This window comes from Saimiri boliviensis, chromosome 2 (assembly GCF_048565385.1).
Source record: "Saimiri boliviensis isolate mSaiBol1 chromosome 2, mSaiBol1.pri, whole genome shotgun sequence".
In the NCBI taxonomy this organism is placed as follows: Eukaryota; Metazoa; Chordata; class Mammalia; order Primates; family Cebidae; genus Saimiri; species Saimiri boliviensis.
The window spans coordinates 193,547,116-193,573,847 of NC_133450.1; the positions used below are offsets into that span (position 1 = coordinate 193,547,116).

The 26,732-nt window shown below is 38.6% G+C and overlaps 1 long non-coding RNA gene across 2 annotated transcripts in view; it reads right to left on the reverse strand.

Annotated features, from left to right (window-relative positions):
* The window catches only part of LOC120366330 (uncharacterized), a 53,953-nt gene that overhangs the window by 3,764 nt on the left and 23,457 nt on the right, over positions 1-26,732 (reverse strand). Inside the window, exon 3 of one of the 2 annotated variants that reach the window (XR_012516653.1) lies at positions 698-748. The exons of the other annotated variant lie outside the window; for it this stretch is intronic. This is a non-coding gene — a long non-coding RNA (uncharacterized LOC120366330). The remainder of the gene's footprint in view (positions 1-697; positions 749-26,732) is intronic. 2 annotated transcript variants of the gene reach the window in all.

A 26,732-nucleotide genomic window follows, 5' to 3' on the forward strand; every position in this document is an offset into this window, starting at 1 on the left:
CCTCCAGGCATTGTCTTCACAGTTGTCTTATATCCTGTGCCTACCCCTGGTATGTAAGTTCAGGAACCAGATGCGCCCTGCCCTTCATAGCCCTTCTGAGTACCACATGGCTACTTGAGACCCAAGAAAGACATTAGGGAGGATACCTGTGTCACAGTTTCAGTAATTTAAAACCTTAAAGTCCATATTAAGTAAAGTAATAGATAATCATAAAATGGCTGAATCATTTCTAAGTCAGTTAAAATATTAAACATTAATTATCAAACATAAATTTAAATTTGTATACTTTAATATCTTATGGTACTTGAAAAGCTAAATATATTTAGAACTGATAAACAAAAATGTGAGAAAACAAATCTTTCTGATAATTATAAAATGTTTTCATCTATAAATACTGATATAAAACAGCTCAAACTTACTTCCTAAGTTTTCTCTAGAAATTAGGGTTACTGGCCAGGCATGGTGGTGCATGCCTGTAGTCCCAGCTACTTGGGAGGCTGAGGCTGGAGGATCGCTTGAGTCTAGGAGTTCTGGGCTTCAGTGCACTATGCCAGTCAAGTGTCTGCACTAAGTTTGGCATCAATATGGTGACCTCCTGAGACAGGGGACCACCAGGTTGCCTAAGGAGGGGTGAACTGGCCCAGGTCAGAAATGGAGCAGGTCAAAACTCCCTTGCTGATCAGTAGTAGAATCATACCTGTGAATAGCCACTGAACTCTAGCCTGGGCAACACATTGAGACCCCATCTCTGAAAAAAAAAAAAAAATTAGGGTTACAGGGTTACTGGCTGGTTGGCTCACACCTGTAATCCCAGCACTTTAGGAGGCTGAGGCAGGCGGATCATGAGGTCAGAAGTTCAAGACAAGCCTGACCAATATTGTGAAACCCTGTCTCTAATAAAAATACAAAAATTAGCTGGGTGTGGTGGCATGCATCTGTAGTCCTAGCTATTCAAGAGGCTGAGGCAGAAGAATCACTTCAACCTGAAAGGCAGAGGTTGCAGTGAGCTGAGATCATGCCACTGCACTCCAGCCTGGGCAACAGAGCAAGACTTCATCTCAAAAAAAAAGAAAAGAAAAGAAATTAGGAATTCCAAAAAGAAGATACACACATGACCAGCATCAGTAATCATTAGAGAAATCCAAATCAAAACCACAATGAGATCACATCTCACATCAATCAGAATGGCTACTACAAAGTTAAAAAAAAATAACAGATGCTGGTGAGGTTGTGGAAAAAAGAGAGTGCTTATACATTGCTGACGGAAATGTAAATTAGTTCAGCCACTATGGAAAGCAGTTTGGAGATATCTCAAAGAACTTAAAATACAACTATCATTCAACCCAGCAACCTTATCACTGGGTATATACCCAAAGGAAAATAAATTACTCTACCAAAGTGATACATAAACACATATGTTCATCCCAGTATTGTTTACAGTAACAAACACATGCCCATCAATGGCAGATTGAATAAAGAAAATGTGATACAAATACACTATGAAATACTATGCATTCATAAAAAATAATGAAATCATATTCTTTTCAATAACATGGATGCAGCTGGAGGCCATTATCCTAAGCAAATTAATGCAGGAACAGAAAACTGAATCCTGCATGTACTCACTTACAAATAGGAGATAAACACTGAGTACATGTGAATACAAAAAGGGGAGCAGTAGACACTGAGGTTTACTAGAAAGTGGAGGGTAGGAGATTGGAAAACTACCTACTGGGCACCATACTCACTACCTGGGTGACAAAATTATTTCTACACCAAACCCCAATAACATGCAATTTACCCCTGTAACAAAACTGAACATGTACCCTCTAAAATGAGGAAAGTTGGAAGGAAAAGTAAAAGAAATGAAGGTTGCTAAGAGTATCCTACTTCTGTATACAAAGTGTATAATGAAAATCAAGGGCTAGGCATGGTGGCTCATGCCTGTAATCCCAGCACTTTGGGAGGCTTGGGTGGGCGGATTGCTTGAGCCTAAGAATTCAAGACCAGCCTGAGCAACATGGCAAAACCCTGTCTCTACAAAAAATACAAAAATTATTCCAGGGGTGGTGGCATGTGCCTGTAGTCCCAGCTACTCCAGAAGCTGAGGTGGGAGGATTGCTTTAACCTGGGAAGTTGAGGCTACAGTGAACCATGATCATGCCACTGCCCTCCAGCCTGGGTGACACAGCAAGACTCTATCTCAATAATAATAATAATGGAAAAGATAGATGGAATTTCACTTGGTAAAACAATTTTTACCAAGAGAAAAACTTGGTAAAAACATGAAAATGGCCTTGGATGATGGATACTACAAAACCCCAGATTTCACCACTGTACAATTTATCTATGTACCCCAAAACCATTTGTACCCCTAAAGCTATTGAAATAATAGAGAGACATAAAAATGTGTGTTAAATGAGAAAACGATAATTTCATCTCATTAGAAGTTACTTAAAGATTATTTCAAATTTAAAAAATTGAAAGAGATGCTGGGAAGATGGCCGCCTAAGAACAAACAGCTCAGGACTTCAGCTCTCAGTGAAAGTGCAGAGGGTGAGTGGACGCCGCATTTCCAGACGAACTCTTATTGCCCACAGACCAGGAGATACCCAGGCAGAGGGGTCGCCAGCGTCGCAGTCCCAGCCGGTGCGGCTGTTTTGGCCCCTGAAGGGCTGATTCCGCCCGCGCGGCTGCTGTGACCACTCCCTGTTGCTGCGGTTCTCCGTACAAAAGCCACTGGTCTGGGAGCCCTCTTAGCTGGCGATCAGAGCCCTGAGACGGCAGAGTTGCCCATTCATCTGAAATAGCGAGTCAGGCCAGGAGATTCCTAGGCAAAAAATCCGCCAGGAGCCGGCGCCGCAGTTCAAGCTGACTCCGTGAGTCGCAGCACGGGAGATCCCGGCGCCTTTTAAACAAGCGACCGGAACGTGGGGTCGTTCAACTTAAAAGACTCTGAGTCAGGGAGCCAGGTGATCAGGCTCGGTTGGTCCCACCCCTCCACCCCCAACAACAACGAAAACAAAAACAGTAATTGGAAACCCTCTGGGTTGAGCCCTTCAAACCAAGCACAGCTGAACCGGGACGGTTCAGCTGTCCCCGTTGGGGAGGGGCTTCCGCCATTACTGAGACTCTCCACCGCTACGGAGGCAGGCTGCCGTTGCCCAGGCAACCCGCCGTTGCCGAGGCAACCTGCCACAACAGAGAGAGTCCGCCATAACAGAGGCGGGGCCACCATTGCCGAGACAGTTCTAACTACGCCCATATAAAAAGGACTACAGGGAAGAGCTCAGGGCAGCTGGGCGGAGCCCACAGCAGCTCAGCAAAGCCCCTGCCGGCAGGCAGAGGCTAGGCGTGCTGCTAGCTGGGCAGGTCAGACCTGAAAGAAAAATCAAAAAAGGCAGTAGTGCAACGGAAACTCATAAAGCTCCAACTCCCTGGGACAGAGACAGACAACAGGTGGATAAACCCACAAAAATGGGAAGAAACCAGCGCAAAAAGGATGAAAACTCCCGAAACCAGAACACCTCTCCTCCTAAAAGGGATCACAACTCCTCACCAGCAAGGGAACCAGACCGGATGGAGAAGGAGGGTGATGAAATGACAGAATCAGACTTCAGAAGGTGGGTAGTAAGAAACTACAGTGAGCTAAAAGAACATGTTCTAACCGAACGCAAAGAAAGTAGGAACCTTGAAAAAAAATTGGACGAACTGCTGACGAGAATGGACAGCATAGAGAGGAGTATAAGTGAAATGATGGAGCTGAAAAACACAACACGAGAACTTCGTGAAGCATGCACAAGCTTCAACAGCCGAATTGACCAAGCAGAAGAAAGGATATCAGAGGTCGAAGATCAACTCAATGAAATAAAAAGAGAAGGCAAGAACAGAGAAAAAAGCACAAAAAGGAATGAACAAAATCTTCAAGAAATGTGGAACTATGTGAAAAGACCTAATCTACGTCTGATAGGTGTACCTGAATGTGATGAAGAGAATGAATCCAAGCTGGAAAATACTCTTCAGGATATTATCCAGGAAAACTTCCCCAACCTAGCAAGGCAGACCAATATTCAAATCCAGGAAATACAGAGAACACCACAAAGATATTCCTCAAGAAGAGCAACCCCAAGGCACATAATCGTCAGATACACCAGGGTTGAGATGAAAGAGAAAATGCTAAGAGCAGCCAGAGAGAAAGGTAGAGTTACCCACAAAGGGAAGCCCATTAGACTCACAGCAGATCTCTCAGCAGAAACCCTACAAGCCAGAAGAGATTGGGGGCCAATATTCAACATCCTTAAAAAAAAGAACTTTCAACCCAGAATCTCCTATCCAGCCAAACTAAGCTTCATAAGTGAAGGAAAAATAAAATCCTTTGTGAACAAGCAAGCACTCAGAGATTTCATCACCACCAAACCTGCTCTATAAGAACTCCTGAAAGAGGCTCTACACATATAAAGGAACAACCAGTACCAGCCACTCCAAAAACACACCAAATGGTAAAAGAGCATCAACACAATCAAGAATCTGCATCAACTAACCAACAAAACAACCAGGTAGCATCAAAATGACAGCATCAAATTCACACATAACAATACTATCCCTAAATGTCAATGGACTAAATGCCCCAATCAAAAGACACAGACTGGCAAATTGGACAAAAAGCCAAAACCCATCAGTGTGCTGTATCCAGGAAACCCATCTTACATGCAAGGATACACAAAGGCTCAAAATAAAGGGATGGAGGAAGATCTACCAAGCAAATGGAGAGCAAAAAAAGGCAGGAGTTGCAATTCTCATCTCTGATAAAATAGATTTTAAAGCAACAAAGATCAAAAGAGACAAAGAAGGACATTACATAATGGTAAAAGGATCACTGCAACAAGAAGAGCTAACAATCCTAAATATATACGCACCCAATACAGGAGCAACCAGATACATAAGGCAAGTTCTTAATGACTCACAAAGAGACTTAGACTCCCACACAATAATAGTGGGAGACTTTAACACCCCATTGTCAATATTAGACAGATCATCCAGACAGAAAATCAACAAGGATATCCAGGACCTGAATACAGACCTGGAACAAGCAAACCTAATAGACATTTACAGAACTCTCCACCCCAAATCCACAGAATATACATTCTTCTCAGCACCACATCACACCTACTCTAAAATTGACCACATAATTGGCAATAAATCACTCCTCAGCAAATGCAAAAGAACAGAAATCATAACAAACAGTCTCTCAGACCACAGTGCAATCGAGTTAGAACTCAGAATGCAGAAACTAACTCAGAACCGCACAGCTTCATGGAAACTGAACAACTTGCTCTTGAATGTTGACTGGATAAACAATGAAATGAAGGCAGAAATAAAGATGTTCTTCTAAACCAATGAGAACGAAGATACAACATACCAGAATCTCTGGGACACATTTAAAGCAGGCTCTAGAGGAAAATATATAGCAATGAGTGCCCACATGAGAAGAAAGGAGAGGTCGAAAATTGACACCCTATCATCAAAATTGAAAGAGCTAGAGGAGCAAGATCAAAAAAACTCAAAACCTAGCAGAAGACAGGAAATAACTAAGATCAGAGCAGAACTGAAGGAAATAGAGACACAAAAAACTCTTCAAAAAATCAAGAAATCCAGGAGCTGGTTTTTTGAAAAGATCAACAAAATAGACAGACCACTAGCCAGATTAATAAAAAAGAAAAGAGAGAATAACCAAATTGATGCAATAAAAAACGATAAAGGGGATATCACCACAGATTCCACAGAAATCCAAACCATCATCAGAGATTATTACAAACAACTCTATGCACATAAACTAGTAAACCTGGAAGAAATGGATAAATTCCTGGACACCTGCATCCTCCCAAGCCTAAACCTGGAAGAAGCCGAAACCCTGAATAGACCAATAACATGGGCTGAAGTCGAGGCAGCAATAAAGAGCCTACCACCCAAAAAAAGCCCAGGTCCAGATGGGTTCACAGCCGAATTCTACCAGACATACAAAGAGGAGCTGATACCATTCCTTCTGAAACTATTCCAGACAATCCAAAAAGAGGGAATCCTTCCCAAATCATGTTACGAGACAAACATCATCCTGATACCAAAACCCGGCAGAGACTCAACAAGAAAAGAAAATTTCAGGCCAATATCCATGATGAACATAGATGCAAAAATCTTCAATAAAATACTGGCAAACCGATTGCAACAGCATATCAAAAAGCTCATCCACCATGATCAAGTAGGATTCATCCCGGGGATGCAAGGCTGGTTCAACATACACAAGTCCATAAACGTAATTCACCACATAAACAGAACCAAAGACAAAAACCACATGATTATCTCGATTGATGCAGAGAAGGCTTTTGACAAAATTCAACAACCCTTTATGCTAAAAACCCTCAATAAACTAGGTATTGACGGAACGTATCTCAAAACAATAAAAGCTATTTACGACAGACCAACAGCCAATATCATACTGAATGGGCAAACACTGGAAGCATTCCCTTTGAAAACTGGCACTAGACAAGGATGCCCTCTCTCACCACTCCTATTCAATATAGTACTGGAAGTTCTAGCCAGAGCAATCAGGCAAGAAAAAGAAATAAAGGGTATCCAAATTGGAAAGAAGGAAATCAAATTGTCTCTATTTGCAGATGACATGATTGTATATCTGGAAGACCCCATCATCTCAGCCCAAAATCTCCTGAAACTGATAAACAACTTCAGCAAAGTCTCAGGATACAAAATCAATGTGCAAAAATCACAAGCATTCCTATACACCAGTAATAGACTTCAAGAGAGCCAAATCAAGAACGAACTGCCATTCACAATTGCTACAAAGAGAATAAAGTACCTAGGAATACAACTAACAAGGAACGTAAAGGACCTCTTCAAGGAGAACTACAAGCCATTGCTCAACGAAATAAGAGAGGATACAAACAGATGGAGAAACATTCCATGTTCACGGTTAGGAAGAATCAACATCGTGAAAATGGCCATACTGCCCAAAGTAATTTACAGATTCAACGCTATTCCCATCAAGCTACCAATGACCTTCTTCACAGAACTGGAAAAAAACACCTTAAACTTCATATGGAACCAAAAGAGAGCCCGCATAGCCAAGTCAATGCTAAGCAAAAAGAACAAAGCGGGAGGCATCACACTACCGGACTTCAAACTATACTACAAGGCTACAGTAATCAAAACAGCATGGTACTGGTACCAAAACAGAGATATAGACCAATGGAACAGAACAGAGGCCTCAGAGGAAATACAACATACCCACAACCATCTGATCTTCGACAAACCTGACAAAAACAAGCAATGGGGAAAGGACTCCCTGTTTAATAAATGGTGTTGGGAAAACTGGCTAGCCATGTGCAGAAAGCAGAAACAGGACCCCTTCCTGACACCTTACACCAAAATTAACTCCAGATGGATTAAAGACTTAAACATCAGACCTAATACCATAAAAACCTTAGAAGAAAATCTAGGCAAAACCATTCAGGACATAGGTGTAGGCAAGGACTTCATGACCAAAACGCCAAAAGCAATGGCAACAAAAGCCAAAATAGACAAATGGGACCTAATCAAACTCCACAGCTTCTGCACGGCAAAAGAAACAGTCAGTAGCATGAATCGGCAACCAACAGAATGGGAAAAAATTTTTGCAGCCTACCCATCTGACAAGGGGCTGATATCCAGAATTTACAAAGAACTAAAGCAGATCTACAAGAAAAAAACAAACAAGCCCATTCAAAAATGGGCGAAGGATATGAACAGATACTTACAAAAGAAGACATACAGGAGGCCAACAAACATATGAAAAAATGCTCATCATCACTGGTCATCAGAGAAATGCAAATCAAAACCACATTGAGATACCATCTCACAACAGTTAGAATGGCGATCATTAAAAAATCGGGAAACAACAGATGCTGGAGAGGATGTGGAGAAATAGGAACACTTTTACACTGTTGGTGGGAATGTAAATTAATTCAACCATTGTGGAAGACAGTGTGGCGATTCCTCAAGGACCTAAAAATAGAAATCCCATTTGACCCAGCAATCCCATTACTGGGTATATATCCAAAGGATTATAAATCATTCTACTACAAGGACACGTGCACACAAATGTTCATTGCAGCACTGTTTACAATAGCAAAGACCTGGAACCAACCCAAATGCCCAACGATGATAGACTGGATAGGGAAAATGTGGTACATATACACCATGGAATATTACGCAGCCATCAAAAACGATGAGTTCACGTCCTTTGTAGGGACATGGATGAACCTGGAAACCATCATTCTCAGCAAACTGACACAAGAGCAGAAAATCAAACACCGTATATTCTCACTCATAGGCGGGTGTTGAACAATGAGAACACATGGACACAGGGAGGGGAGCACTACACACTGGGGTCCGTTGGGGGGGAATGGGGGTGGGGCGGGGGGGTGGGGAGGTGGGAAGAGATAGCATGGGGAGAAATGACAGACACAGGTGAGGGGACGGAAGGCAGCAAAGCACACTGCCATATGTGTACCTATGCAACAATCTTGCATGTTCATCACATGTACCCCCAAACCTAAAATGCAATTAAAAAAAAATTGAAAGATATTGTTAAAGCTAAATAAAAATAAAGTGAAAAAAATAATTGCAATATGTTATAAAAGGTTTAAAAAAGGTTTATAAAAGTGTAGTCAAAAGATGTCTGAGATCAGATAATTTGGTTTATAAGGTTTTAGTAAAATTAGCTTTCCTATTTATAATATACAAATAAAAAAGTAAAATATGGGTTTCTCTTTTAAACAAAAATTTTCATGTAGTATTAATAAATGGTAAAATTTTTGTGCATCTTTTAAGTAAATGACAAAAAAAGACAAGAAGAGAAAAAGAGAGAAATTGTCTTATGCTGTTTCTTAGGTCTGCTGATTGTTTGGAAAACTGAATCTCCTCTCAAAAAATGTTTTTTGCTTTTAAAACCTTTTATCATTTTGACCACATGAATATTATTTTACAGTGACTTGTGATCCTATTTGGATTGTTTTAAACCTTTGACCTATTTGATGTTTCTCAAAATCAAATTTTGAATTAGAAATTAAGTCTTTTTGACCTCCAACTAACTTTGAGGGCTCATACAACATCCAAAAAAGAGTAAACAGTTTATTTGATACGTTAAATGATGTGAAAAGTATTGTGAAATAAAGAACAATGTTTAACCTTCTTCAAGTTACATTTTAATAGATATGTTATTAATATATGTTCCAAAATTATATGAGATTCCTAATATTCTAATATGTCTTGATATGTTAGCAGTCATAATTATGATAATTATGTTAAATTATTGTAGGCCACGGAAATAACCAAATTTCTTTTTCAGTTATGTCTTTACAACCATTTGAAGTTATTTTTACAGTTAGTTAATTACTTAATTCTGAAAGAGTTTCTAAAAATTCTTTACAAGCAAATAAAATTCTAGTGTATTGTGTCTGCAAAGCAGTTCATGGAAAAGATCAAAAGGACCCTGACAAACTCACTTAAATAGTTTTCTGATGACTTTGGAATCAGATCATTTGGACTGGGTAAGAATTTCCAAAAACTCTAAGAAAGAGACTGACTGGTTTAAAAACTGATAACCCAAGCAGGACAAAAATTAGTTGAATACCAAAAAAATACTTTGCCAGATTTTCACACTAAAGCAGCTGGTACTGAAATTGTTTAGAAATGCAATTTGAATGAACTCCATGATCCACATCAAATCACCTGTGATAACCCATCTAATAAACAGTGGTAGGCACCTGAACTAGAAAAACAAAATTAGAATTTAAGAAGATGTAAATCCAGTGTTAAGCATAGACTCAGAACCTAGATGGCTGCCTAGTTATTCCTGAGTCCCTAAAGCTTTCATTATTAAAAGCTGTGCATTCCAGGCTGGGCACAGTGCCACACCTGTAATCCTAGCACTTTGGGAGGCTGAGGAGGGTGGATCACAAGGTTAGGAGTTCGAGACCAGCCTGATCAACATGGTGAAATCCCATCTCTACTAAGAAACAAACAAACAAGAAAAGCTGTGCATTTTCCATGACTCTTCAAAAAAGAAATAAAATGATCCAAATAGAATATATATTGGCAGCTGGCATGGTGGCTCACGCCTGTAATCCCAGCACTTTGGGAGGCTGAGGTGGGTGGATCACGAAGTCAGGAGTTCCAGACCAGCCTGACCAACATGGTGGAACCCCATCTCTACTAAAAATACAAAATTAGCCAGGCATGGTGGCATGCACGTGTAATCCCAGCTACTCAGGAGGCTGAGGCAGGAGAATCACTTGAACCAGGGAGGCAGAAGTTGCAGTGAGCCCAGATTGCACCACTGTACTCCAGCCTGTGCAACAATGTGAGACTCTGTCTCAAAAAAAAAAAAAAATAAAAGTATATATATTGGTGACTATTCTAAAATTGCTAAAATTGTTTATGACCAATGTTTGGTTCCTCAAATTCATAATCCTAGAAAGACAATCAAAATTTCAGGTACTTTTTTTTCTACCTGATGGGCCATTTAAAGAGTTACGGCGGAATTTTACTCATCATTTTCAATGCATCTTTTCTGGTGATATAAAAGATCTCCAGATCACGCAGGGGGGCTGATGTTATAACAATAGATAGAAGGTTATTTAAAAAATGTGTTTCCCTTCTGGGACATTCCTGAAGAAATTCCCAGCAAAAAAGATACTTGTTTCACTGGACAAGTTGTAAAACAGTTAAATAAGGTATTACAGATACAATAACATCAGACAAACTAACTGACCTGACTAGATTTCCTTGGTCAAAGATATTATAGACTAATGACAATCAAATCTACTCCCAGTGAAAACATAAGTTGACCTCTTTTACAGTAGTCACTAAAAGGCCTAGACTTCTAATAGTAAAACTTCAAATATCTTCTGTTTCTAAAGTGTGACATAACTAAATGCTACAAGTCTTTAATGCTCATGTGGTTTAGATATTTGTACCCTCCAAATCTCATGTTGAAATATGATTCCCAATGTTGGATGTGGGTCCTGGTGAAAGGTGATTGGATCATGGGGGTGGATCTCATGAATGGTTTAGCACCAACTCCTTGGTGATAAGTAAGTTCTTGCTTAGTTAGTTCACATGCAACCTGATTGTTTAAAAGTCTGGGACCTCCCTCTCACCTTGTTCTCCCTTGCTTCCTCTGTTGCCTTGTAATCCCCTGGCTTCCCACTTTGCCTTCAATGACCGTAAGTTTTCTGAGGCTCTCAGCAGAAGCCAAGCAGATACTGGCATCATGCTTGTACAGCCTGCAGAACCATGAGCCAATTAAACTACCTTTCTTTAAAAATTACCCAGTCTCAAGTATTCTGTTATAATAATACAAATAGACTAATGCAAATGCATTCTGCCCAATATGGTTTGGATATTCCCCCCCTCCTCCAGTTCTCATGTTAAAATGTAATTTCCAGTGTTGGAGGTGGGCCTGGTGGAAGATGTTTGGATCATGGGGGTGGATCCCTCATGAATGGTTTTGCACCACCCTTTTGGTGATATGTGAGTTCATGCAATATCTGGTTGCTTAAAAGTGCTTGACAACACCCCTGCTTGCTCCAACCCTTGCCATGCAATGTGTCTGCTCCACCTTTGCCTATCACCATGACTATAAGACTCCTGAGGCCCTCACCAGAAGTTGATGCTGGCACCTTACCTCCTGTACACCCTGCAGAACCATGAGTCAATTAAACCTCTTTTCTTTGCAAATAATCCAGTTTCAGGTATTCCTTTCCTTTATAGCAACACAAGGACAGCCTAACACAATGCCCAACTGTATTTTCATCAAGTAAAGAAAGCTTTTCATGCTCCATGGACTGAAGACAATCTAACCCTTCATGAACTAAAACCCAGAGATCAGGTCTTCTGAAAATGATCAGAGAAAGACTGTCCTTGCCACTCACACTACAGCAAAACTTTGGAAGCTTGAAACTTGGGTTTGTAATCCCACAACTCAGAAAGGCCTCTTCCCACTCTGGGAACTATATACCCATTAGACACCTTCAGGCAAAGCTAACCAGCAAAGTTTCTCCTCAGAAACAGACAACATCCTAAATCTGGACAGCTTTCCCAAGATGACAGATTAATGATCAAGGCTTCTCTATCATGAAGCTCTTACTTGTCAACTTTTTCCTTGCTCACACCTCTCTGAACAGTAAAACTAGGCTAGGTGCAGTGGCTCATGTCAGTAATCCCAGTACCTTGGGAGGCCAAAGCAGGAAGATTGCTTGAGGCCAGGAGTTGAAAACCAGACTGGGCAACACAGTGAGACACTGTTTGTGGTCAAATTATGGGTTGACTCCCCCATTCCAAATATATAAAAAATAATTTGATGGACTTGGTGGCATCCATTTATATTCCAACCTACTTAGGAGGCTGAGGGAAGAAGATCACTTGAGCTCAGGAGTTTGGCGCTACAGTGTGCTATAATCACACCACTGCACTCCAGCCTGGGCAACAGAGCAAAACCCTATCTCAAAAGAAAAACCCATAATAAAACCAGAAAATGGGTCTCTTATGTGCATTCATGGAGTATACTTTTATTTGTAGAGGATTTTATAAGCAACCTTATAAACTTATACATGAACAACATCATGCATTGATAAATAAAAGATAAAGGACCAACATAAGCAAAATATTTTAAGATACACTTGTTGATATATAATTAATCAAAAATAAAATATTGGTCCACTCCTCTTAGCTTGCATCATAGGTTAAAGAGAACATTGCCAGGACACCTTTACTCTTTCGGATGGACATCACTTGCTAGGTCTTTTTTAACATGATTTGGAGTAAATGAGACAGTGATTAAACATTTGTCCCTCCTAATAGATGTTATAGCAGGTTCTACTACAAAGGCCACGGTTGCACAACAGACTTTTAAAAATTCTCTTACAGCCATGCATAGAATGTCAAATGGGCCCTGTATTAGTCTGTTCTCATACTGCCAATGAAGAAATACATGAGACTAGGTAATTTATAAAGGAAAGAGTTTTAATTGACTCACAGTTTCACATGGCTGAGGAGGCCTCAAAAGCATCGCAGAAGGCGAATGAGGAACAAAGTCTCATTTTACATGGCAGCAGGTGAGAGAGCTTATGGAGGGGATCTCCCATTTAAACTATCAGCTCTCATGAGACTTATTCACTACCACAAGAACAGTATGGGAGAAACTGCCCCCATGATTCAATTATCTCCAACTGGCCCCGCCCTTGACACATGGGGATTATTACCATTCAAGGTGAGATTTGGGTGGGGACACAGCCAAACCATGTCAGCCCACTCTAACTAGAATGACAAAAACTCAAAAAAAGTATGACCATGAAGGTGCCATGACCTATGAATAACATGCTGAAGCCAGAAACCCAAAATGATGGTAAAACTGAGAGTGGTACTAAAGTCCTAAATTATGGTCTCACCTAAGTGAGAACCTGACTAAAAGGAGAAATTTTTTAACAAAATTATGGGAGGCCATCTTTAAGGACTGAGCTCACTCACTAGGTACCAATAGATCAGACCAAACCAAAATGAAGTCACTTATAATAAATACGACAGATTAAACTGAAATTTTAAGAAAACAAATAGATCCTAAAATAGATTAGGTTTTGTTTTCTCCTGAAAACAAGATTCCAACACAAGGAGATCCCCTCTGCTATAATCCTTATAAGAAAAGTGGCCATGTGCAGTGGCTCATGCCTGTAATCCTAGAACTTTGGGAGGCCAAGGCAGGTGGATCACCTGAGGTCAGGAGTTCAAGACCAGTCTGGCCAACATGGCAAAACCCTGTCTCTACTAAGAACATAAAAATTAGCCAGATATAGTGGCAGATGCCTGTAATCCCAGCTACTTGAGGCTGAGGCAGGATAATTGACTTGAATCCAGGAGGTGAAGGTTGCAATGAGCCAATATTGAGCCACTGCACTCTAGCCGGGATGACAGAGTGAGACTCTGTCTCAAAAAAAAAAAAAAAAAAAAAAAAGTAACATGAAGCTGAAGTCCTTGTTCTCATCTTACAAAGCCCACTATTCTACTATTTCTCAGTGGGATTTGAAATCAAATAAGAACATTACAATGGTGACAGAGTGACATCAATGCCTAAAATTTGGTCAACCTCTCAAAATTGAGAAGTTGACTAAGAGGTGAAGAGGCTGACCACAAGGTAGGAACTGTTAAATTAAACTTAGTCTAAAGCTGCTTCCTCCTAGGTTTAGCCTAAAGGTTTTTCTGTACATATTGAACTGTAACTTAACTGGACATGTAAACAGGCTATTACTGAGTTTTGAAACAAGTAGCCAAATCTCAGCCAATCACAGAAGCCATATTGTAGCCATTCATATACAACCAACCGTTCAATATTCAAATAAGTCAAATGCCAAACTATAAGCAATCCAACTGTTTTTGTGCTTCACTTCTATTTTCTGTACGTTGCTTTCCTTTTTCTGTCCATAAATCGTTTCTGGCTATGTGGCAGCACTGGAGTCTCTCTAAACCTATTCTGCTTCAAGGGGCTCCCCAATTCACAGATCATTATTTGCCCAATTAAACTCTGTTAAATTTAATCCATCTAAAGTTACTTCAAACAACAGAAAAAGAAATATAATGGATGACCCTTCCACATACTAAAAGCTGTTTAACCTGACGTGTGATAAGAGAAATGCAAATTAAAAGCTATTATTTCTCACTTTCAAGATTATCAAAATCCAAAAGTTGACAACATACCTATGGTGAAGCCGTGGAGAAATAGTGATCATATATTATTGGTGGAGGTATAAATTGGCATAAACTCTATAGAAGATGTATGTGTAAGCATTAACTTTGGCTAGGAGTAACAATAAAACACAGAACAACAAATTAATTTTTTATGTTAAACTTCAAATGTAGTCAGACTAAGCATCAAGTGGCTTGATTCCAGAAAGTTCTCATTCAGACTGCTTCAAAGTGCAATTCTTGCTCAAGCCATCATGCCCACATTTCAGTCAGCAAGTAAAAGAAAGGAGAGGAAAGGGAAAGTGGAAACCTCCATTTAAGGAGGCTTCTTGGAAGTTGTAAGTAGTAAAAATCTCTGCCACAAATACTATTTTGTGAAATTTTTGCTTCAACGTTATATAAACATGTGTATATATACATTCATTGACAGAGCAAAAATGTATACAAACACACACATATATATATACATATATATATAGATAGATATATACATATATATAGATATATATATACATATATATAGATAGATAGATAGATAGATATTTTTTTTGAGACAGAGTCTTGCTCTGTCACCCAGGCTGGAGTGCAATGGCATAATCTTGGCTCACTGCAACCTCTGCCTCCTGGGTTCAAGCAATTCTCCTGCCTCAGCCTCCAGAGTAGCTGGAATTACAAGCACATGCCACCACACCCGGCTAATTTTTGTATTCTTACTAGAAACGAGGTTTCACCATGTTGGGCAGGCGGGTTTCAAACTCCTGGCCTCAGATGATCTGCCTGACTTGGCCTTTCAAAGTGCTGGGATTACAGGCATGAGCCACTGAACCTGATCACAATGTATTCTTACAGTGAATCTCAATTTTTAAAATGTTGAAAACTACTATGCTAAGTCAGGCAGTATAATATAGTACAAGAGTGACTGGGTGACAGAGTGAGACTTCATTTTAAAAAAAAAATATATATATACACACACACACACACACACACACACACACACACATATTTTTGCTCTGTCAATATGTATATATATATATATATATATATATATATATAAAATACAAATGCACAGAAAGAAAACAGGCATGATTACTGTCTGAACTCCAAATGTATCTTAGTTCATTGCTGCTGTAACAGACTACCATACACTCGATAATTTGGAATGAACAGAAGTTTATTTGGCTCACAGTTCTCGAGGCTGGGAATTCCAAGAGCATGGTGCCAACATGTAGCAAGGGTCATTTCATGGTGGAAAATAAGAGAGGGCATGACACAGAGAAATGGGACTGAACTTATCCTTTTTATCAGTAACACCAAAAAAAAAAAAAAGTCATAAAGGATGAATTGATAAGTTTGACTCTACAAAAATTTTAAACTTCTATGTATCAAAATATATTTTAAATTAGTAGGGAAAGATGAAGTAGACAATAAAGCTGTTGGGACAATTAATTAGCCATTTAAAGAGAAAGAAAAAAAACTGGCATCTGTGAAATTCCCAACATCAAAAGCAGGTCACAACATGCAAAAATCCTAAAGGAAAACATTGATGAATCCAACAGTAACACTCAAGGCCCAGGCAGGAAACAGAAGCCATATCAGTTATTTTAAGAAAGAGGATTTAATATAAAGAGTGTTAACTAGGTGCTTTATTCTCTAGTTAAAAAGTGTTAACTAGGGAATAAAAAGGCAGAAAGAGGATACTGAAATATCACAGGAAACATGTAGAAGGTAGCTACTATCCATAGGACTGGGAGAACAAAGGGAAGGAGTGGGGATTATTAAAATTTAGAAGGTTGGAGATGGGGCTCATTGAACTGGAGGTCAGACCTCTGAAAGTGTAAACAGATGGTGCCCATTGGCTGGCATTTCTGAGGGAGTGCAATGAGGATGTTTCTGCAAGAGTTGGAAAACCACCAACTGAAACCCACTGCCACTCCAGAACCAAGTACCACTGTGTGAAGATCTTTGCTTAAGTGATGTTGACAGGAATAAAGAAAAGACAAAAAAGATCAAGTCCCGTCTTCCTCCTTTATCCATCCAGTCCCCCTCTCCTGCCTCCCGTTGACAGGACTTAGCAGGGAACCAGCTGGCAAAGCAGAAATGTGGTTTGCAGAGTCCCCAGACCCTCATCACAAAGCAGAATACAGAAGGGTGGGTTTGAAGCTGAATGATGATAGCTTAGTAATCAGCACATCAATTCTATATGAATGTAAAACAACTAAATAAAATAACACAAGTATCAGAAAAAATTACATAATACATGTATAATTTGAGGGTTGGAAAGACTGTTAAAAAGGGGAGGAAACTAAGAAGACAATAAAGAAAAATATAGACATATTTCATAACACTAAAAATTAAAGGTGGTATAGCAAAAGATATCATAAACATAGACAAAAGGCAAAAAAAGGAGCTTAGAGGAAATATTAGCAATACATATGAAAGATGCCTAATTAATATATGTAATATATTAGGAGCTCTTACAAATTATCAAGGAAATGGCAAATACAATCTAATAGAAAAAGGGCAAAAGTGGCCAGCATGATGGCTCATGCCTGTAATCCCAGAACTTTGGGAGGGGCAGGTGGATCACAAGGTCAGGAGTTCAAGACCAGCCTGGCCAACATGGTGAAACCCCATCTCTACTAAAAATACAAAAATTGGTTGGGTGTGGTGGCAGATGTCTGTAATTCCACCTACTTGGGAGGCTGAGACAGAAGAATCACTTGAACCTGGGAGGTGGAGGTTGCAGTGAGCTGAGATTATGCTACTGCACTCCAGCCTGGGTGACAGAGTAAGATTCTGTCAGAAAGAAAGGAAGAAAGAAAGAGAGAGAGAGAGAGAACAAAGAAAGAAAGAAAGGGGGCAAAAGTTATGAATAACAATTCACAGAAAAATCCAAATGATCAGTAAACGTTGCAAGGCTGCTGGATCTCACTGTTTGTCAGGGAAACATAAATTAATATATTAGTGAAATATAACTTCTCACTATGAACACACAAAGCATGGATTATATATAACACCTACTGGTGGTAGGGATGCAGGAAAAAGTGGGCTCTTCTTCACTGCTGAAAATGTGAAGTAGTGAAGCCATTAGAAAAGAAGCCTGAAAATACCTTAAAAATTTTTAAATCATATTATTTCAATCTAGTAATTCCACAGATAAATCCTTGAGAACTTATCCAACAGATATAAAAACATCAGTCCAAAATATATACTTGTAAAGTATTTATTATAAAAATATTTGAGTAGCAAAACATTGTGAAGGAAATAAACATCAATCAGTAGGGGAATGGTTGAATAAGCTGTGATTCAATGACTACAATCAAGCCATTAAAAGGACAGTTTCATCTATACCAAGTAAATTGAAGATATTTTTCACGATGTATTTTCAAGTAAGAAAAATAATCTGCAGGGAAGTATATACAATTTAATTACATTATGAAATAAATGAAAATGCAAACATCAATATATGTATTTATTTATTTGTATGCCATTACATAAACATAGAGAAAAGTGTGAGAAATAACAGGTCAGAAAGTTATCAGTGACCTGGAAGGACCAGAAGGAAAGAGGAACATGTAAATAGCATAAAGAGATGATTAAAAGTCTGGTTAACAGGCTGGGCACAGTGATTCATGTCTGTAATTCCAGCACTTTGGAGGCCAAGGTGTGTGGATCACTTGAGATCAGGAGTTCAAGACCAGCCTGAAAAACATGGTGAAACCCTGTCTCTTCTAAAAATACAAAAATTAGCCAGGCATGGTGTTGCTCACCTGTAATCCCAGCTACTCAGAAGGCTGAGGCACAAGAATGGCTTGAACACAGGAGGTGGAGGTTGCAGTGAGCTGGGATTATGCCACTGCACTCCAGCCTGAGCAACAGAGTGAGACTCTGTCTCAAAATGAAATAAAATAAAATAAAAATAAATAAATAAAAGTCTGGTTAACAAAATGTAAAATAAAATGATTTTTAACACCTTTATGTCAAGCATGGGTTGTTGTTTTTTAAATATTTTATTCTTAAACAGTTTGAGTCACAAGAATTTGCAAAAGTAGTACAGCAAGTTCCCTTGTACTCTTCATCCAACTTTTACTAATCTTACAAAACCATAGTAATACAGGATTTTTTTGCTCCTTAGTTCAGCTAAATCCAGTTTCTTGTCTCACAACCAGGAAAAATTAGGCACACAGACCCGTTGAAGGGTAAGGAGGATGGAATTTTTTAAGTGAAAAGAAAGCTCTCAGAAAAAAGACAGGGTCCTCTAGCAGGCTCTCACTTCACAGATTGAATACCAGGCTGCCACACATGAACTGGGAGGCCAGCCTGCTCCCCTGCATAAGGTACGAATTCCTGGTGCTCCCCACCATTTCCCCAGTGTATGTGGGCCTCCAGTCCATTGTGGGCATGCCCTGGCAAGATCCTGTGCAGGTTCCCTTATCTGTACAAAAATATCTAGCATAAAATATCTGGGGCAAGTCAAAGATTCTCCAGAGATCCTTTTCCTATCTGCCTAGGAATTTGTCTGCTTCTTGCCTCTATCAAGAGTATATTGTGAGAACCAGAAAATTGCAGTTTGTACAATACTATTAACTCAGGTGCAGATCTTATTTGGATTTCACCAATTTTTATAACAAGAATTTATTTTTATTTTATTTTATTTATTTATTTTTGAGACTGAGTCTCACTGTCTCGCACAGGCCAGAGTGTAGTGGTGCAATCTTGGCTCACTGCAGCCTCCACCTCCTGAGTCCAAGCAATTCTCCTGTCTCAGCCTCCCAAATAGCTGGGACTACAGGTGTGTGCCACTACACCTGGCAAATTTTCTATTTTTAGTAGAGACAGGGTTTCACCATGTTGGCCAGGCTGGTCTTGAACTCCTGACCTCAGGTGATCCACCCACCTTGGCTTCCCAAAGTGCTGGGATTACAGCCGTGAGCCACCACACCCAGCCCAAGATTTGATATTTAAATGCATATTTTATTATTTCCCAGAAGTTGAGACAATAGCAAACCCATAAGTTCCATTACAATGTTCTGCAGAAGACTTATCTTGAGTAGCAAACTTTCCAACTTTGTCTTCTGAAAAACTAAAAAGCAAATAGATAACTTAAGTAAGGAAATACATCCTTTTACAATTCTTTTTGTAAAAGCCATGTAATCATCGGAGGTTAAATTGTAACCTTCCAGATCCTACACAGAATTTATTGGGATTTAGAAAGCATCCTTGAACCCACAACAAAAGTAAGAAACTGCAACTACTACGTTCATATTCATATCAGAAGGATGATACTCAAAAAGTTTAACAGCTAGTGTGGCCCAACAACAATCAGCATTGAGGCCAGCTTTAAGGTACCGAAATAGCTGTCCTAGTGCCTCCTAGTTGAATTTCAGTCCTAAGGAAGGTAAGGCACAGAGATATACATATTTATTAATCTGTAAAGTTAGATTCTGATCCAGATCTTAAAACACCTAAATTTTCAGGCAAAGAAATAGGATAACTGATATGGTTTAGCTCTGTGTCCCCACCCAAATCTCATCTTGAATTGTAATCCCCATGTGTTGAGGGAGGGAAGTGATTGGATCATGAGGGGGTGTTTTCCCCCTTGCTGTTCTCATAATAGTGAGTGCATTCTCATGAGATCTGACGATTTTATAAGTGTGACAGTTCCTCCTTCACACACTCACATTCTCTCCTGCCCTCTTGTGAAGAAGGTGCCTGCTTCCACTTTCGCCCTGATGGTAAGTTTCCTGAGTCCTCCCCAGCCATGTGGAATTGTAAGTCAATTAAACCTCCTTTGTTTATAAACTACCCAGTGTCAGGTAGTATCTTTATAGCAGTGTGAAAGTGTACTAACATAGTAACTTTCCTTATGATAGTCAACGAATGAAAACTTTTAAATTATAAAATGACAATTGCAGAGTCTGGAGCATTACTTCTAAAAGGCTATTCCTCAGAGCAGTATTTTGTTATTAGCATATTACATTTATAGTCTGAAATTTACATTTTAAAAACATTACTTCAACATTTTTAGAAAAATAAGTCACACATACACACTCTATAATTACCATTAGTTCCTGAAAACAATAGATGAATAATCATGAGACATACCAAGTAGTTCAATACTTCTTCATGGTTTTGAAGTTCTACAGATTAATTTTTTATTTTCTCATATGTGAGCAATTGCTTTGTCTCAGTTCTCTGTACTCTATAAAATAAAATACCAAACCTTGAATTTTCTCGCTGTATAGTAGATGCATTCCTAATTCAAACCATTCACAGTTAACATAAAACATGGAGCACAAACACATTAAATATGTGGGAATGGTAAGGATTTACAGAAACAGGAACTCTCATTGGTAGAGGGAGTCAACTGGTACATTTTGGGAAAAAACTTTTTAATATTTAGTAAGATGCTACAAAATTGTTTATCCCTTGGCCTTCCACTGCTAGGATTCTATTCTAATTGAATAACCCGATATCTAAATAAAGATATATGTGTAAGCAATATATAAGAATGTTGACCCCATCAATGTTTACAGAGTGAAAAATCAGAAACATTATAAATTTCCAGCAGTTAGGGAATGGGTATATAAAGTATGATACATACTTAAGAAAGAAAATACTGCAACTTTTTTTCTTGAGATTGAGTCTCACCTCTGTTCTCCAGGCTAGAGTACAGTGGTGTGATCATGGCTCACTGTAGCCTTGACTTCCCAGGCTCAAGTGATCCTCCTACTTCAGCCTCCCCAGTAGCTGGTACTTTACAGGTACATGCTACCATAGTCCACTAATTTTATTTTTTATTTTTTGTAGAGACAGGCCTCACTCTATTGCCCAGCCTGGTCTTGAACTTCTGGACTCCAGCAATCCTCTCACCTGGGCCTTCCAAAGTCATGGAATTACAGGCGTCAGCCACCATGCCTGGCCTACAATTTTTAAAAACAGTATTTTAAAGAATATTTAAGGGTATGGGGAAAATCTTCAATGATTTATAAGGGCAGTTTTCTTTTTATAGAAATATTCCAGCTAATAAATGAAGAGGGAATGATAAAATTAAAACATCACCACTTTGCAGCCCTTAGTAAACCAAATAGATCTGGGCAATGATCGTCAGCAGCATCTTAAATCACAAAGAGTCAAGCAGACATTATGAACCTTCTTATTACAGTATACAATATACTTTTTAAAAAGTGTTGTCCCTCACCACCAAAAAATAAAAATCAAAACAGAATCTAATCAAGCCTAGATCTAACTACCAGTTTATGGAAATTAAGGGCGGGGGGGCATATTAAACTACACTGTTGCAAAGCAGTCAGTAAAATCTGGATGTAGGAAATTCAACATGACAACCTGATTTCTGTTAAAAAGTCATTTTGAAGGAATAAAAGAGATTGAGTAGGAAGCACTAGATTAAGAGAATCTTAAGTGATATATCAATGAATTATTAATATAATGTATGGACTTTCCAAGAATCCTGATTCAAACAAAGAAACTATTCATGACACTTTTTTTTTTTTTTTTGAGACAGAGTCTCACTCTGTTGCCCAGGCTGGAGTGCATGGTGTGATCTTGGCTCACTGCAACCTCCACCTCCTGGGTTCAAGCGATTCTCCTGCCTCAGCCTCCTGAGTAGCTGGGACTACAGGTGCATGCCACCATGCCCAGCTAATTTTTTGTATTTTTAGTAGAATGAGGTTTCACCGTGTTAGCCAGAATGGTCTTGATCTCCTGACCTCATGATCTGCCTGCCTCAGCCTCCTAAAGTGCTAGAATTACAGGCGTGAGCCACTGCACCTGGCCTGATTTTCAATATGAGTTATTATTATGATGTAGGAAATAGATGTTGGAAATAGATGCTTGATGCCACAAAGAAAAATTAGTACTGATACAAAAGATCTTTCAGCAATGCAATTTTACTTCCTGGACTGCAGGAAGGGTACTCTTGCTAGCCGTCTTGCTGCAAAAGTACAATGAACAAAGGAAAACACAAATTTATTCATTATGCATTTGGGGTCATCCTTATTGCTGTGTCTAATCTCTGTTGGCTGGAGCTAGACCTCACAATTTAAAACCCGATTGGCAAACAACTTAATAAAACTTTTCTAAACAGGTAAAAGCAGTGGAGAGCTGGGACATCCCTGTGAACATGTCCAGCACAGATATCTTGGTTAAAGTACAAGGACAGAGAATGCACTACATGCCTGTAAGCATGGCATGTTTAACAGCTACATAGGATAGGGCTTAACAAAGAGTTATTAGCACACTTATGATTTATTCTTTAACAAGAAAGAAAACTTTAAAAAGGAACTTTTCTACTTCCCACAATTATCTCTTTCATTTTACTTGTAATTATCACCACTTTCAAATTTAGCTTCTGACAAATTTATGCTTTCTCCAATGAACAAACCTACTATAAATTCTCACATACAGTATGATTGTCGAAAATTCAGATTTTGATATTTTCTTTAGGGATATATGCATTAAAAACTTTTTTTGAAGACCTAAAAGAGAAAAAAAAAGAAATTTCTGCATAGCAATTGCAAAATAGTTTGATTTTAATATTTCTCATGTATTCAAAACATTTAAATGATTTTCAAAAGCTCTCAAATTGATTTTTTGTGGGTTAAAAATACTTTCCAAGAATTTAAATATTTTATCAATTTTATTTCCATGTATTTTTAAAGTTAAAGACAGTTTCCTTTTCAACATTAAAGGTGATTCTATCTGCAAAATAAGTATTTTATAACAGCAGAACAAAATTATTTGTGTTCCCAGGTCAAGGACTATTCACATTTATCCTATTAATTTGATTTTGTAAATCAACAAATGGAAATCATTTTTCTTTCCTGGGAGAGCAAAGCTCTTTATAAAAATTATTATTATTATTTAAGATAGGGTCTTGCTCCGTCACTCAGGCTGGAGGGCAATGGTATGATCACAGCTTACTGTAGCCTCAACCTCCTGGGGTCAACTGATCCTCCCACCTCAGCCTCTTGAGTAGTTGGGACTACAGGAGCATGTTACCATGCCCGGCTAATTAAAAAAATTATTTTTGTAGAGACAGGGTCTTCCTGCATTTCCCAACCTGGTCTTGAACTCCTGGGCTCAAGCAATCCTCCCACCTTGGCTTCTCAAAATATTGGGATTACAAGGTTAAGCCACAGCGCTTGAACTCTATGAATATTATTCCACAGTAACTGAATTGATTCTTGAAATAAGCAGCCATTGCTTTGATGATAAGTTGACAGAAAACTGTGCTCAATTATGCAGAGGTCTTTGGAGGAAATATATTAATTTGTGCCATTACCTTGATAACTTCACTAAAGTGCCTGTAAGATCTTACTCCCCAACGGCTTAATGATTAGTGTAGGTATGCTTAGCATAAGCTCCTATTAACCAAGTTCAATAGGATCTGATGCATAAAGACTGAACATCAGCATTTGGATTTATAATGAAAATATTCCTGTTCGAGAGAACAGAATACCCAAGTCAATATGTCTATTACATATCCTCTCCCTATGGGTACACCTCCATGGGAAGAAAGAAAAATTACAACTACGAGTTTAAATAACGGACATGAAAATGGAACAAAGGGAATAAGTTAAATAACCTGAATGATTATCAGTAAGAGATACGATGCACCCAGTTTCAAAACTAGGTTACATTTGCCACTGGGAAAGCGATTTATAAAGTTTTCCAAGTCTCTTCCCTGCTCAGTGTTGGATGAGCATACCCAAAATGTTCTTCAGGGACTTTTCTTTTCCTTTGTTTAGAAGACCAATCAATTCCTCTCTGACTGACACTTGTTTATTTAGCTATAAAAATAAATTCAGGCCAAGTGTTGTGGCTCAGGCCTGTAATCCCAGCATTTTGGGAGGCCAAGATGGGAGGATCACCTGAGGCCAGGAGTTAATGACCAGCTTGGGCAACATAGCAAGACGTCATCTTTGTGGAAAAAAAATAAAATAGCTGAGCATGATGGTATATGCCTGTATTCCTAGCAACCTGGGAAGCTGAGGCAGGAATATCACTTGAGCCCAGGAGTTTGAGGTTTCAGTGAGCTATGATTGCAGCACTGCTCTTCAGCTTGAGTGACAGTATGAGACTCCATCTCTAAAAAATAATGAACAAACAAACAAATAAATAAATTTAGCTTCAGGCTTACAATCCTAAAGTCTTAAAATCCTGTCTTCAGTTTTACAATCCTTTCTTTTTAACTGTCATATCCCTACTTGAAACCAGAATATGTTGTTTTTGTACTTTTAAATAAAAAGGAACCTTATTTCCGTTATTTACAATTTGTAATTGGTCCCCCCATCACCACCACCTCTCACACACCTGTAAATTCACCCTTATGATATGATCATCTCCATTAATTATACAATTGTACAAAACCATAATTGGGAATAAAAACATTTCCTTTTGAACACTCAGACAAAACAAATTGATTGATTGTTAGATAGAAGATTTTCTATCTAAGGTCTTATAAAAACATCATCTTTCAGGCTAGGCGTGGTGGCTCACGCCTGTAATCCCAGAACTTTGGGAGGCCGAAGTGGGAGGATCACCTAAGGTCGGGAGTTCAAGACCAGCCTGGCCAACATGATGAAACCCAGACTCTACTAAAAATACAAAAATTAGCTGGGGATGATAGTGGGCACCTGTAATCCCAGCTACTCAGGAGGCTGAAGAAGGAGAATTGCTTGAACCCAGGAGGTGGAGGTTGCAGTGAGCCAAGATTGTGCCATTCACTGGGCAACAAGAGTGAAACTCCATCTCAAAAACAAACAAAAAATCTTTCTAATGTATGAACTTTAATAGCTTTTTTGTTTTACTATCACCAAATCTAAATTTTATATTTTGATTCTTTTTTTAGCGTAGGCCTCAAAGAATAGAAAACCCAATGCTCTCATTTGTCTTTATTGTATATAGGAAAGGACAAAGAAAAACTTCTAGGAAAATATATTTTTTAATTCAATAAATATATAATATACATATGCTATGTGTATTATATTTACTATATATACTATATATACACTATATAGTATATATTTGCTAAACTTAAAAAGATGTAACTATTTATTGTACATTTATATATTTACATTTATATACACTGTATAGTATATATTTACTAAATTTAAAAAGAGAATTTAACCACATATTATATATTTATATACAATACAGTATACATATATTTATGTACTATGTATTTAGTATATTTATATATATTGACTAAATATACTATATATAGTAAATATATATTTATATGTAATATATAGTGGATATATACTATATATACTATATATTTACTAAACTTAACAATATATACATATATATTTATATACTACATATGGCATAAATATATTTATATACCATATATTTAGTATTACAGGTTTACTCCATATATAGTATATTTGTATATAATACCAACAAACTAGTTAAAATTAAATGCTTCATTTCCTCCTACACTCTGCACATTCATGGCTTACTTGATGAAGTCCTCTAAACATATGGTTATGTAAAAGCTGTGCCATTTAGGATTTTTAAAAAGATATCTACAGTGGCCACACTAGGGGGAAACAGGTAGAAGGGGTACAGAGTAGTACTTTATTTTTTTTTTGAATGGAGTCTCACTGTGTCTTCCTGGCTAGAGTGCAGTGGTACAATCTCGGCTCACTGCAACCTTGCCTCCCAGGTTCAAGTGATTCTCCTACCCCGGCCTACCAAGTAGCTGGGATTACAGGCATGTGCCATCCTACCCAGCTAATTTTTTAAACAGTGTTTTACCATGTTGGCCAGGCTGGTATCAAACTCCTGACCTCAGGTGATCCGCCTGCCTTGGCCTCCCAAAGTGCAGGGATTACACGGGTGAGCCACTGTGCTGGTCCAGACTAGTACTTTGAATGAAAGGAAAATTCACAGGTCTTTATGATGAACTGGGCATA